The following is a 13827-nucleotide window of genomic DNA, read 5'->3' as shown; positions in this document are numbered from 1 at the left end:
CTCGTCTAGATTATTCTAATGTTCTAATACTCTAATGTGAGTCTTTTATGTGAATTGAGTTTGGGGTTGTAGAAGAAATGGAATGTCATATAGTCACTGACCCAATTTCCCCTCCCGCCATCTTTAAAATGGAAGAGAAGCCTCCTGGTGATGCTAAATGACGAAATCACCAACCCCACCTCTTCTGATGCAAGTCTTTAAAAGAGACCTTCAACAGAACTTTGTCTTCATCTGTGAGGATTCAACACTGGAAGATGCCTGGAATCTACCACATTTGTTTTGTATTGAAATTTGTCTACTTTCCTTTAACCTAAACAGTACATTTGAAAAAAGGAGAATACCATCTAGGACCTCACATATTTTAGCCACTCTTGCCTTTTATTTTATACTGTCCATCAATGAAGTTTTCTTGGAGATGTGTGCAAGAGTCTGTCAATCTATCAGTCTGTTATATAGTGTCTTTGCTCTGTTATAATGAGAGTGCACTCATAAGAGTAAAATAGGTGATGACCTTCAAAAACACCCATTAAAAAAGAGCGACAACTCCCTAGCCTGCTTAGAGTATTCCTCATCCTAAGCATCATAAAAACAAATCTCCACAGACAGGCTTTGGCCTACAATGGCCAAAAAAAGAGCTTGGCTTTCTTCTTCTTCTTCTTTCAGCTGCTCCCGTTAGGGGTTGCCACAGCGGATCATCTTCTTACATCTCTTCCTGTTTTCTCCATCTTGTTCTGTTACACCCATCACCTGCATGTCCTCTCTCACCACATCTATAAACCTTCTCTTAGGCCTTACTCTTTTTCTCTAACCTGTCTGCTCTATCCTTAACATCCTTCTTCCATTATACTCAGCATCTCTCCTCTGCACATGTCCAAACCAATGCAATCTCGCCTCTCTGACTTTGTCTACAAACGTTCCCACCTGAGCTGATCCTCTAATGTCCTCATTTCTAATCCTGTCCATTCTCGTCACACCCAATGCAAATCTTAACATCTTTAACTCTGCCACCTCCAGCTCTGTCTCCTGTGCCACCGTGTCCAGCCCATATAACATAGCTGATCTCACTACTGTCCTGTAGACCTTCCCTTTCACTCTTGCTGATACCCATCTGTCACAAATCACTCCTGACACAAATGTCCAAAATACACAATTAAAAGCCCCATAATGTACAAAAATACACATAAATGCCCCACAGAGGAGAGGGAACACAAAACCAATGGATCAAGAGATGAGTCCAAATAAAAAAAATTATAAATGAAAAAATATTTATTGATAATTCCCTATAGATTCAAGAATGGCAAAAACAAGGCAGACATGTATGCCTGGGAAGGCACAAATCCTAAACAAAATCCATTACTTGAGAACTAATGACTGAAGTAAGAAAAATCCAGAAACCAGAAAAATTAATTAATATTATTATTACTAATAATTAAATGTACATTCCAAATAACAATGAACTATTGAAGGACCTACTCCCAGCCTATAGAGTGAGGGGGGTCTGCCAGCAGTGATGTCAGGGTGGCCTCGCCTCTTAGGAGTTCTACCCACAAAATACAAGGAACACAGGAGAACACACAGATAGAAAATACTTAAACAAAACAACAGTAACAGAAAATACTGAAATACAGCAAATACCCCAAAATAATTCTTTATATTTAACAAAGAAGACACAGAAAAAGAAAATAAACATAGGCCAGGAAAGACATCCTGGATGAAGCATGATATCCTTTATCAGAGTAGACAAGAAGTGAACAGCGCCACAGAGTGGTCATTCCAGACAAGGCAGTCTGAGTCGCACATCCTCACCTGCACAGCGTAGGCACATATGACAAATTCTGGAAGTCGCCTGTCCTCTAGCATCCCGCTGTCCCGGGCAGAGATGACAATGTCAGCATAAGGAATTTCATAATCATTGGGAACATCTGCAGATGAGAGAAAGAAACAGGAACAACTCTTTTTAAAAAGCTGCGTGGTTGTCCTCTTCATTATGCATCCATCTATCCATGACTTCATGACTGTAGAAAAAAGTACTACAGATGATAATTTATTACTGACAGTCAATACAATGAGCTGTGTTGATCATTTGTTAAATAGACTGTGCTATATTGTTTATGTAATGATAAGCCTCAGCTATTTCAGGGTCTCCTTTTTGCCAATTACAAAAACCCATTTCCTTCTTCCATTTAAATTTATTAGGCGTGCAAAGGTGCGATTCACTTCATGCTTTATCTCATTTGGCCTATTTTTAAAAATCTTAAAGCTTTCAAAGGAATGAATGATGTGGCGGATGTCTGTTAAAGAAAGGAATATTCACATATGCATATTGCAGACACAAGAGGCATAACTAGGAGGTCTGCAGAGGCATGTGGGCCCATAGTGGTGGGGATAAATAGCCTTGCTGTCTGCTTGTAGTTGCAGGTGAAATTATAATGCTTTGTCTTCAAGGAATATAGCCCTCCTAATTCATGTGGATCTTCAAGCAGGAACTGTTAGTGAGATGCTGACTGATGTTGATCTCTACTGAGTAAGGCTGGAGGGCACTCTTTAATTTACAGACCCACCTCCAACTCTAGAAGTGATTCTGGGACAACTCCAGTATGAAACTCTCGGAATGCGGTTTAAAGCTTACCCTCCTAATAGAGCAATTAGTATGCAAAGAAGAGATGAGTTGGGGTGATAGCTCAAAAGTATGGGCAAAGACTTGATTAGGTTACTAAGGCATGGAAAGTGAGGAAGACTTCATATAGGATGGGCAAGTGGGGGCAACAGGGTTTTGTTTGACTGTCGGATACTTTATGCTGTACCTTTGTTGCTCATTTCCTTGTGTGCGTCTTCAATTAATTTACCATTTTTACATATTGTGTACTTGAGTTTCATTACTTTGGGAGTGGAAGAACACCAGGGAGCGTCTCCTTATTAAAATATTCATCCAACTATTCATCCATTTCCAAGATGTTAACTCAAGTGTTGGGTCATAGGTAACCTTAGTCTATATTGGAAGGCTGAATACAGCTCCACTGCAGGGGATGCTAGAGATGGGAAAATAATACTGAAGCATTGTAGCTTGTGTCAGTCAATCTGAAGCGTAGTGAGTCGAATCACTGTGTCAAAACACCACTGTCACCTGACCCGTGACATTTGAAGCGTTGAACGTCATCAGTGCTTAACAAGGCACACTTTATTAGTTTGATAGCGTTTCGTCAGTTTGACAGCTTTGGCGCTATATTAACAGGTAGCCTATATAAAATTCATCATTCTCATTTAACAATGTTGGGTTGTGAGGAGAGAGAGATTTGGAGAGCTTTGGTGACAGATGGCGACTAACAGCGGAAAACAGCATTCAAAAGTTAAATAGTATAAACGGACAAGGACCTTAGCAGAATAAAATGAACACAGACTTTTCTGACCTTTTACTGGTGACTTGAGACTGAAACAGTGATCTTGCTTCACTTGTGATCTTGAGAGCTTGCCTTGACTACAGTTAATCACCAGATGTCGCTGTTCATACTGGGGCTGAGGCTTCAACGCTTCGAATCTTTTTCGGCACAAATAGAAAGAAAGCCTCAAAGTTTCATGAGGCTTCATTTCCCCATCACTAGGGGACATTCAGTAATAGTAGGTTAGAGTTTCCAGTTAACTGAAATCCACAAACCTTTGGGAAATCGGTTGCCAGTAGAACACTTTAGACCAGTGCTTCCCAAACTTAGTCCTGGAGACCCCCTGTGGCTGCAGGTTTTTGTTTCCAGCAACTTCTGTTTTAAATTGGACTCCTGGGCTAATTAAGTGATGTGTTATTTCCCAAGTTCTATCTTTTGGGAACAACTAGGGGGCTCCGGCTCCTGCTTGCTTTGCTCGCCCACCCCCGGGTTTGGTTTACCGGATATACAATTTAAAGAGATTGTTATTTTCATGGGAACTGTTACATATGCATTATTTTCACTTTTACTTTAAAACTTTTGTAAAAACAGTACTTGTCCTTTATTTCCAGCCCCAGGCATGGATAAATCTCTTTCTCACAGGATGTATTGTATAACGCTGCTCACATTGTGAAGAGGGGTTGGCTGAACGCACGCTAAGGAGAAGCGGTTGGATCATCTGTTGGCTTGTTGCTGCTGCTGCTGGCGAGCTGCATATTCTGCTTGTCGCACTGCATGTCGATCATTTAAAAGCCTGTACAGCAGCTGCACTATTGCAACTTCACGTCTCTGCCGCTCGCGTTGTGAAGGGGGTGGGGTGGTGGTGGCTGAACGCACGCTAAGGAGAAGCCATCAAATGATCTGCTGGCTTGCTGCTGCCGGCGAGCTGCGTGTTCAGCTTGGTGCTTGTCGTTGTTTTAAGAGCTGGGAGCACATGAAGTGTGTCTGCCAAAAGCATTCCAACAACTGCGAGGTCAGATGTATGTGAACTTGTTTAAAATGTTGTCTCACTGCCTTGTCTTGCGTGACGTTAAAGTGTCTCTCGCGGGACTTCAAATCGTCTTTCGAGAAGATCACATCTCGTCTCCCTAGTCTCCCTCCCAAGATTTTTTTTTATAATAGAGAGATATAGAAATTAGAAAACTAAGTTTGTTAAAAAAATAATATATATACATATATATATATATATATATATATATATATATATATATATATATATATATTAGACACACATATATACATACAGTATAGACATTAGAAAACTAAGTTTGTTAAAAAAAGTAATCTATATACATATATATATATATATATATATATATATATATATATATATATATATATATATATATATATATATATATACACATACAGTATATAATTAAAGTGTACTAAGCAGTTATATGGGAATAATGTATTTTTTTTCTTTTTAACAATATTTTCATCTTGATTTTCATTCAGCTTTTCCAGGTGTTCTAATTGTTTAATTAATCCATTATTTACTAATTAGTGGGTCTGACACTAAAGTAGTTGCAGCCTTTGATGATTCAGTGCCTGGGTGTCTGCTGTGCTCATTTTAAATTGTCATTAATAAGATACAAGGAAGGGGGAAAACTGCACAGAGAAAGGGCAAAATATAATGAAAGCAACAAAAGAGAGTTAAGTATTTAAATCAATAGCAAAAGCAGAAATATTTCTAAATGTCTTATAAATGGAAAAATCATGCTGCTGTGCTTTTCTGAATGTAGAATAAGATAATAATAATAAAAAAAACAGCTAATTAAATGAGATCAGCGTTATCAGGTGTTGTCACTGATTAGCAGTCTGGTTGGAACAAAAACCTGCAGCCACAGGGCTGAGTTTGGGAAGCACTGGTCTAGAAAAATGTACAGTATTCATTAAAATTTAACTAAATGAGGCCACCTAGTGGCTGGCTCTTTCACTGGTTATTGGAAATTATATTAATCTTATTGTATGCTTCAAATTTTGGGCATCCTTTATCTTAATTTAAGTGCAGTTATTGCATTGTCTGCATTTTAGCGTGCTGGTTTTGAAAAAGGGAAACTCTTTTCTGCTTTATGGAAATTTTCAAATTCAGCCTGGTAAGAGTGAAAGTTAATGAATTAGTCATCAGTCTCTCATCTTGTGCGATTTGTAGGCTTTACTCTGGAGATTTCTCTATCAGCCTTTGTGACTGTGCGTAGGAAAATTGCGGGATTAGTGTTGTATTCAAATGAGACTTTTAATCAAACACATTGGTCAGCAGACACTAACCAGTCCAAAGTGAACACGACAAATAAATTGCTAGATATTGTTAATTCATGTTAAACAGATAGCCCTCTTCCAATGTTACAGACAAGAGGATTTATTACCACCATGCTGTTAAAGATGTTAAAGATGGAGGTCAGTGGAATAGTGAGGATGCAAGGAGTAGAGTTGCCGAAGGTGGATGAGTTTAAATACTTGGGATCAACAGTACAGAGTAATGGGGATTGTGGAAGAGAGGTGAAAAAGAGAGTGCAGGCAGTGTGGAATGGGTGGAGAAGAGTGTCAGGAGTGATTTGTGACAGACTGGTATCAGCAAGAGTGAAAGGGAAGGTCTACAGGATGGTAGTGAGACCAGATATGTTATACGGGTTGGAGACGGTGGCACTGACCAGAAAGCAGTAGACAGAGCTGGAGGTGGCAGAGTTAAAGATGCTAAGATTCGCATTGGGTGTGACGAGGATGGATAGGATTAGAAAGGAGTACTTTAGAGGGTCAGCTCAATTTGGACAGTTGGGAGACAAAGTCAGAGAGGCGAGATTGCGTTGGTTTGGACATGTGCAGAGGAGAGATGCTGAGTATATTGGGAGAAGGATGCTAAGGATAGAGCTGCCAGGCAAGAGAAAAAGAGGAAGGCCTAAGAGAAGGTTTATGGATGTGGTGAGAGAGGACATGCAGGTGATGGGTGTAACAGAATAAGATGGAGAAGACAGAATGATATGGAAGAAGATGATCCGCTGTGGCAAACCCTAACGGGAGCAGCCGAAAGAAGAAGAAGAAGAAGCTGTTAAAGATGTCACTTGTCACATCAGAGCTAAGACATTAATTAACTCTTTTTTCAAAATTGTTTTTCACTTGTTTTTCCACATCCTGTAATTTCAGTATATATGCACTGTAACCTCTTTGAACCAAATGCCTCAAAATGAACCTTCCACTTGCCATCTTCCAGGACTGCTGAGTAGATAGAATCTCTCGTAACCTGAGGGGCTTCTGTCACTGTTCAGCATATGGGCAATGATGTCACTTTAACAAGCCTCTTTGTCTCCATTACTCTCACTTAAACAACTGTAGTCATCAAGTGAGATGTCACCCCAGCATAGATCCCTTTATCAAACAGATGCTTCAATAACCCAATTATTCACAGACACCTTATTTCTAAAATTCTATGAAAATTCTTATTCTTGTTAGAGAAACCGGGTTATTGACCTCTGAGAAACCTGATAAACAGACGTAGATTCCTCCACTAATAACCCAATTAAGTGGCAGAATGTCAGACTGTGCATATGTTTGCTTTGCAATGCACCTACTTTCAGCAGCCACAGGTAAAAAAAATATTCACAATGTACATTTCTAGAGTCGAATGTTTGGACTGTCACATTATTCCTTCTCCTGGCCGAACAATTGGTAGACTAAATGTATGTTGATGTGCTGAATGTATAGTGCGGAACTCAACAAGGCACTCTGGAGAGCAGTAGGGTAACACATTAAAGGTGACGTGTGCTGTGTTGTCTGATAACATCTTAAAGTAACGAGTGTCTTACTGAAGTAAGAAATACCTGCGTTATTATGACTCCAGCAGCACTGGGTGTAGGGCACACGTAGCGCATCCTGTGCAGGGCTCAATAACCCAGCCAATCAGAAAAGAGTGATCCAGTAACAGAAACATATTAATAATGTATCAGTTTGATTAAACAAATTTTAAAAAGTGCTCTTTTGCACTTCAGGAAGATAACAACAGATTTGCAGAGATGAATCTCTGGAAAACTTTCAAGTCATACACAATGTACTCATTTATTCTTTTTATTGAATGGCAGGTACACTACAGCAAGACAAACCATCTATACAGTCCAAGGCCTGTGTATAATAAAAACGTACTGCTAATGACGAGTATAATCAGGATTCAACATAGTAAAGTAAATATAGTATATACTGTAGTATTTATTCACATTATTGAATCCTGACTCCTGAACACCCAAAAACAGGCGTTATAACCAAATGTTCAGTCCAAGAACCACCAGACAGATGCTATTGAAATGCAGTCATGTTTTAGCCTGGAGTATAGCGGTGCACTTCCCAGGCCTAAGATTTCAAGTACACACAACAGAAATAAAATTAAAAAAAAATTACCAGCATCAGCTGCTTTAGTGGTCGGGTCATTCCCATAGATTACTTCATATCCAGCTGCCAAGCAATAAGAAGAGATGGTAGAGTTAACTTCAATCATATTTGAAAAATGCACCAACTTTTGTAAACAGCATCTTTGCTGATTAACAGTTTTCTCGCTTTTCTCTATTGACTTTGATGTGCAAAACAACAACAACAACAACAACAAAAAAGGCTGTGCTTCAAAAAAAAAAAAAATAAAACTGTGCATTCTGAAAATGGAAAAAACAATCAGACTGCAACAAGAAAAGAACTGCTCAAAGGTGAAAGGATGCAAAGAGTTATATCACACCATGAGACATGACAAGACGGGTTCAAATAGGAAAGGATACGTTTAAATAAGAGAGGGTGAGCCAAATATATATACAGTATATACATACATGCTGTCTTGAAATGGGACAGCAAGGGCTTGAGTAAGTGAGGGGACAACATTAGCTAATGTGAAAAGGATCAAACAGATATGAGAACACATTTAAAAGCCCAATAAAAGAAGTGAGGGCAAAGTTACATATAACAGGATATGAGAGGGGGTGTGCTGAATGGGGTCTCATCAAATGTGAGAGGTAGCTTCAAATCAGGGCACACATACACAACAAAGTGCAATCAAGTCAGTGAGCATGATGGATTCAAATACAAAAGATTTAATTCACAAATATGATAGAATCTGTTCATATAAAGTATCAAAAATGACAGTTCACATAAGAGACACAAGACATCTTCATATCTGATCAAAGAGTACATTAGAGCCTACATCTACCACAGATACAAGGTGAGAAGGTAATCAGGTACTGTATAGCCGAATGGGTTCACATAAGAGGGGAGATCAAACGTAGGGTGGTGGAAAATGTGAAAGGATTGGTTCAGATTTGAAAGTATAATTTCAAAGATAGTGAAACACCCGTGACTGAATGAGAGAGCATATTCACCAAGAACATGGACTTTGTTCAAATAAGGGATGGGTATAAACCACATCTCCCCATCTTACACAGTATTTCAACCTGCATGATCTTTGTATTCAATGTAGTCATTGTATCCATTATATACAGTAGTGACTTTCATATCTATCTATCTATCTATCTATCTATCTATCTATCTATCTATCTATCTATCTATCTATCTATCTATCTATCTATCTATCTATCTATCTATCTATCTATCTATCTATCTATCTATCTATCTATCTATCTATCTATCTATCTATCTATCTATCTATCTATCTATCTTGTTTCAGATGGCCTGTATATAAAACATGTTATGGAAATGTAGAAGTCCACAGTGGAATTGGTAATGGTGGGCTTGGAGGGGCTCTGCTCGACATTCCAATTAGTAACGTTTACCTGATTCCGTGCTGGACTCTTCCTTTTGTCTGACAGGTACTGAGCTGTAGAAAGAAAATTAAAGAATTGTACATTCAAAATGGAAGAGCACAACACAAACAGAATTTTACTGCTAACTTTGGTGGAAAGGTACTATATGTACAAATGTAATTTTTTGTGTTAGAATTTGGGAGAGATTAAAGTAAAATTGACTTTTACTAAGAAGGCAGAGTGGTGGCTCTGAGGCTAGGGATCTGCACTGGCAATCAGAAGGTTGCCAGTTCGAATCCCGTAAATGCCAATAGGGACTCTGCTCTGTTGGGCCCTTCAGCAAGGTCCTTAACCTGCAATTGCTGAGCGCTTTGAGTAGTGAGAAAAGCGCTATATAAATGCAAAGAATTATTATTATTAAGAATTATGGAGGAACGTCTGCCCTGAGAAGAAAGGAAAACCATGATTACCCTATGGAGCTGCGGTGCATTTGTGTTCTGTTATGAAAGGCGCCAGGTTTACCCAGTGTGCAGCCTGAATGTCAATGTGGATGTCCAGCTGATGGTAGCCACAAAATCAAACACTTCTGAGTGGACCTTCCTGATTGGTAATTTCAAGTGGACAGGCTTATGTCGGTGTTAGGGGAGCTGGTCCAGATGTCATAAACCACAAGGATGCTAACAGATGTGAACAGGACAAGAACGCAGTGGTGCAGATGTGCCATTGAATGATAAGATGGCCTGTCGGAAAAGTTCTGTGGGTGTAATTTAGCACAATAGGGTGTTGGTATCATCAGGATGGCCTGCTCTTTGCTTTTTTGCCCTGCAGTTGTCAGCAAATTAAATCTTCAAATATGTGCCATTAGGAATAATGGAATGGACAGAAGCCTTGACATAAGTCTATGAGCTTTGCTTTCCTGGATGTGGTGCTAGATCTTTAAATCAAACTAGATGTACTCTTTGGAAAAAAAATAACATTGGCCATTTGTACTGGATACTGGGAGCACTGTGGAGAGACCGGTGACCACCAGAGCAGCATGTCACCTGAATCTCCTTATTCTGTTACCAAACTGGTTGAGAGTCTCCTCTTGATGAGTGCCGTCTGTATCTGGTTAGGGGACTAAAAACCGAGTAAACAGAGCTGTAAACAGGACGTCAAAACAGATGAGGAGACAGCGAGAGTGGGAGGCCACTGCTGGGAGCTGCGCAAATGGGACGGCACCAGGTATAGGACGCTGTATTTTGTTGATGTGACTAAGTAGTGTCTGCCATATTTGCAAAATTCTAAAATTGAATTTTAAATCAATGTGGCACTATAATGTGGCTGTTTTAGGCAGTGTGGTGCAGCCATAAAGCCTGAGATGTACAGTACCAGCCACCGCCAACAGCGGGTAGGCCAGCATCCAGACAGAGAGATAAAATGCAGGAAGCCTTACCTTGAAGACCTGGCGGGATGAGGCTCACCTGTAAAACAAAGAGACAAAGCGTGGTGGAACATGGGACTGCAGAGGTAAAGGGCAATTAGGACTAATGGACAAGAAAGAAAGAAAGAAAGAAAGAAAGAAAGAAAGAAAGAAAGAAAGAAAGAAAGAAAGAAAGAAAGAAAGAAAGCTAAAATAGTAATGATGAAAGGGAGCTCGCAACTCTTTATCTGTCTCCTCATTTCTCTCTGGTCTTCCATAAGTCCTGTGATGGACCAGTGGCCAGTGCTTATTTCTATGTGTTTAATAAAATGAGTGACAACCCAGATATCCAGAGCATGTTGAAACTGACCTGTAGAAGAGGCAGGAATTGCAATGATCCAGGATGGGACTACAAATGCAGGCTGTTAGGACTGGTTGGCAATGCTGATAGTTATGAATCAAGTCAGGGAGTTAGAGAGGTTGCCAGGCACACATGGATTCTCTGCTCCACCATGCAGGCAGCAGACCGCTGATGGACAATAGATGGCATCTCATAAAGGAAGCTCATGGAAGTTCTATTGATTTCACTTAGGCCTTCCCAAGAGATATAAACCCTAAGTTATCAGGCAAGCCCGTCACCAATGATCAAATGCATGAGGAGTCAAGATCACAATGGAGTAACTGTGTGTGTTCATGCTGTCACTTTCAAAGACAGCTGACTAAGGTAGGTGATGATGTCTAACACTTTGACATGCACTGTTTTGGTGGTGTGCTGTTCAAGAAGCGTCACCTGGATTGCATCTGTACCTTCTCTATCAGGAGAATTTATCTCCAAGAAGAAGAGGGGTTCATTCCTAAAGAGGACCTGTTGCTACTACACAAGCCTGACAGCAGTCTACATACAGCTGGAGGCCGTGAGTGGTTAATGATCTATGGACAGCAGTAATGGGCTGTTGGAGAAAGAGACTCCAGTTTGCTTCTTGAAGATGGCAGAAAATGAGAGCAATAAGTCAAGTCAAGTTAATTGCCACATGGGACCACCCTGCCACTGCATGCTTTTCACAGTCACACAGATCTTGTCACTTACAGTGGATTCAGAACTTTTTCAGATTTCTTTTCTTTTATTTATTTTTTATTTTTATTTTAAAATAATACATTTGCCATTTTTGCCCTTCAATCTACAATTAATAACCCATAATGAAAAAGTAAAAAAATGTTTCAGAAAGGTTTACAAATAAAAAAATAAAAAACTTAAATCTCTCCTTAATGTGAATATTTAGACTCTTTGCTGTGGCACTCCACATTGTGCTCAGGTGCCTCCTTTTTGCTTGAATTCTCCTTGAGATGTGTTTAGAACTTGAATGGAGTCCACCTGAGGTAAACCGAACTGATTGGACATTGTTTAGAAAGGCACACGTGTACCTGAGTAGAGAAGGTCCACAATCCACACTGCATATCAGAAGAAAAAACAAGCCATGTAGACCTCTGTGATCAAATTGTGGTGAGGCGGCACAGATCAAGGCAAGGAGATAAAACCATTTCTACAGCTTTGAGTGTTGGCCTCAATAATTGTGAAATGGAAGACATTTGGAAATATCAAGATTCTTTCTAGAGTTGATTGTCTGGCCAAACTGAATAAGACAAGAATGGCCTGGTAAGAGAGGTGACCAAGAACCCAATGGTAACTATAATAGAGCTTCATAAATCCTCTACTGAGGCGGGACAACCTGTCAGAGGAAAAACCATCACAGTGGCATTCCATCTTCTTCTTCTTTCTTTTGCTCCTTTTAGGGGTTGCCACAGCAGATCATCTTCTTCCATATCTTTCCGTCCTCTCCATCTTGCTCTGTCACACCTTTCACCTGCATGTCCTCTGTCACCACATCCATAAACCTTCTCTTAGGCCTTCCTCTTTTTCTCTTGCCTGGCAGCTCTATCCATCCATCCATTTTCCAACCCGCTGAATCCGAACACAGGGTCATGGGGGGCTGCTGGAGCCAATCCCAGCCAACACAGGGCACAAGGCAGGAACCAATCCTGGGCAGGGTGCCAACCCACCGCAGAGCTCTATTCTCATCATCCTTATCCCAATATACTCAGCATCTCTCCACTGCACATGTCCAAACCAGCAGAATCTTGCCTCTCTGACTTTGTCTCCCAACCGTCCAACTTGAGTTGACCCTCTAATGTCCTCATTTCTAATCCTGTCCATCCTCGTCACACCCAATGCAAATCTTAACATCTTTAACTCTGCTACCTCCAGCTCTGTCTCCTGTTTTCTGGTCAGTGCTACCATCTCCTGCCCATATAACATAGCTAGTCTCACTACCATCCTGTAGACCTTCCCTTTCACTCTTGCTGATACCCGTCTGTCACAAATCACTCCTGACAGTCTTCTCCAGCCACTCCACCCTTCCTGCACTCTCTTCTTCACCTCTCTTCGACACTCCCCATTACTCTCTACTGTTGATCCCACCTCATCCACCATTACCAACTCTACTCCTTGCATCCTCACCATTCCACTGACCTCCCACTTATTTACACACGTGTATTCTGTCAGGGTGGACCTACTGACCTTCATTCCTTGCCATCCATCGTTTATGGTAGAAAGGCTAACTTCTGCTTGGTGTTTACTGTAGATGCCACATGGGCTGGACTGGCATCCCGGCCAGGAGAGGGAGCAGATCTGGAAGGAAGGACTGGAATGAGTGGACGGACAGCCCATTAAAAAAAAGAGATTGTTGGGGTTTTTTATTACCCCAGCACGCTAGGTAACAGCAGCCCTGGTTATCGGCGCCCAGTGGGAAATCAGCAGGGTGTGCCAGAAAATGTAGTCTAGCAGGGCAGTCCTGCTGAGGTCATGGGGTGCCGCAAAAGGGCATCAGTGAGCCCAAACCCCCAAACACGAACACACAGTGAGCCCCAAGTTCAAATAAAGGTTGGTTTATTCACCTTCCAACCAGTAATGAAAGCACCAAACAGGTTTTCTTTCTCCACAATTCAGACTACCATAATTTTTCTCACCACCACACTGCATGTTGCCTCTCTACCTTCCAGCTCCAACTCACCTGGATAAGGGAGTGTGGCCCCTTTTAGACCCAGAAGTACTTCTGGTGCCAGGGCGATCGCCTGATCAAAGTACTTCCAAGTTACATGGAAGTCCATCACAGTAAGCAGCTTGCCTCCCTGCAGCGCCCTCTTGCAGAACCCCATGACCCCAGCAGGGCTGCCCTGTCAGACTACATTTCCTGGCATGCCCTGTTGACTTCCCATTGGG

This window comes from Erpetoichthys calabaricus, chromosome 9 (genome assembly GCF_900747795.2).
Source record: "Erpetoichthys calabaricus chromosome 9, fErpCal1.3, whole genome shotgun sequence".
In the NCBI taxonomy this organism is placed as follows: Eukaryota; Metazoa; Chordata; class Cladistia; order Polypteriformes; family Polypteridae; genus Erpetoichthys; species Erpetoichthys calabaricus.
The sequence above is the reverse complement of the archived record's forward strand: the minus strand, read 5'-3'. Positions refer to the sequence as shown.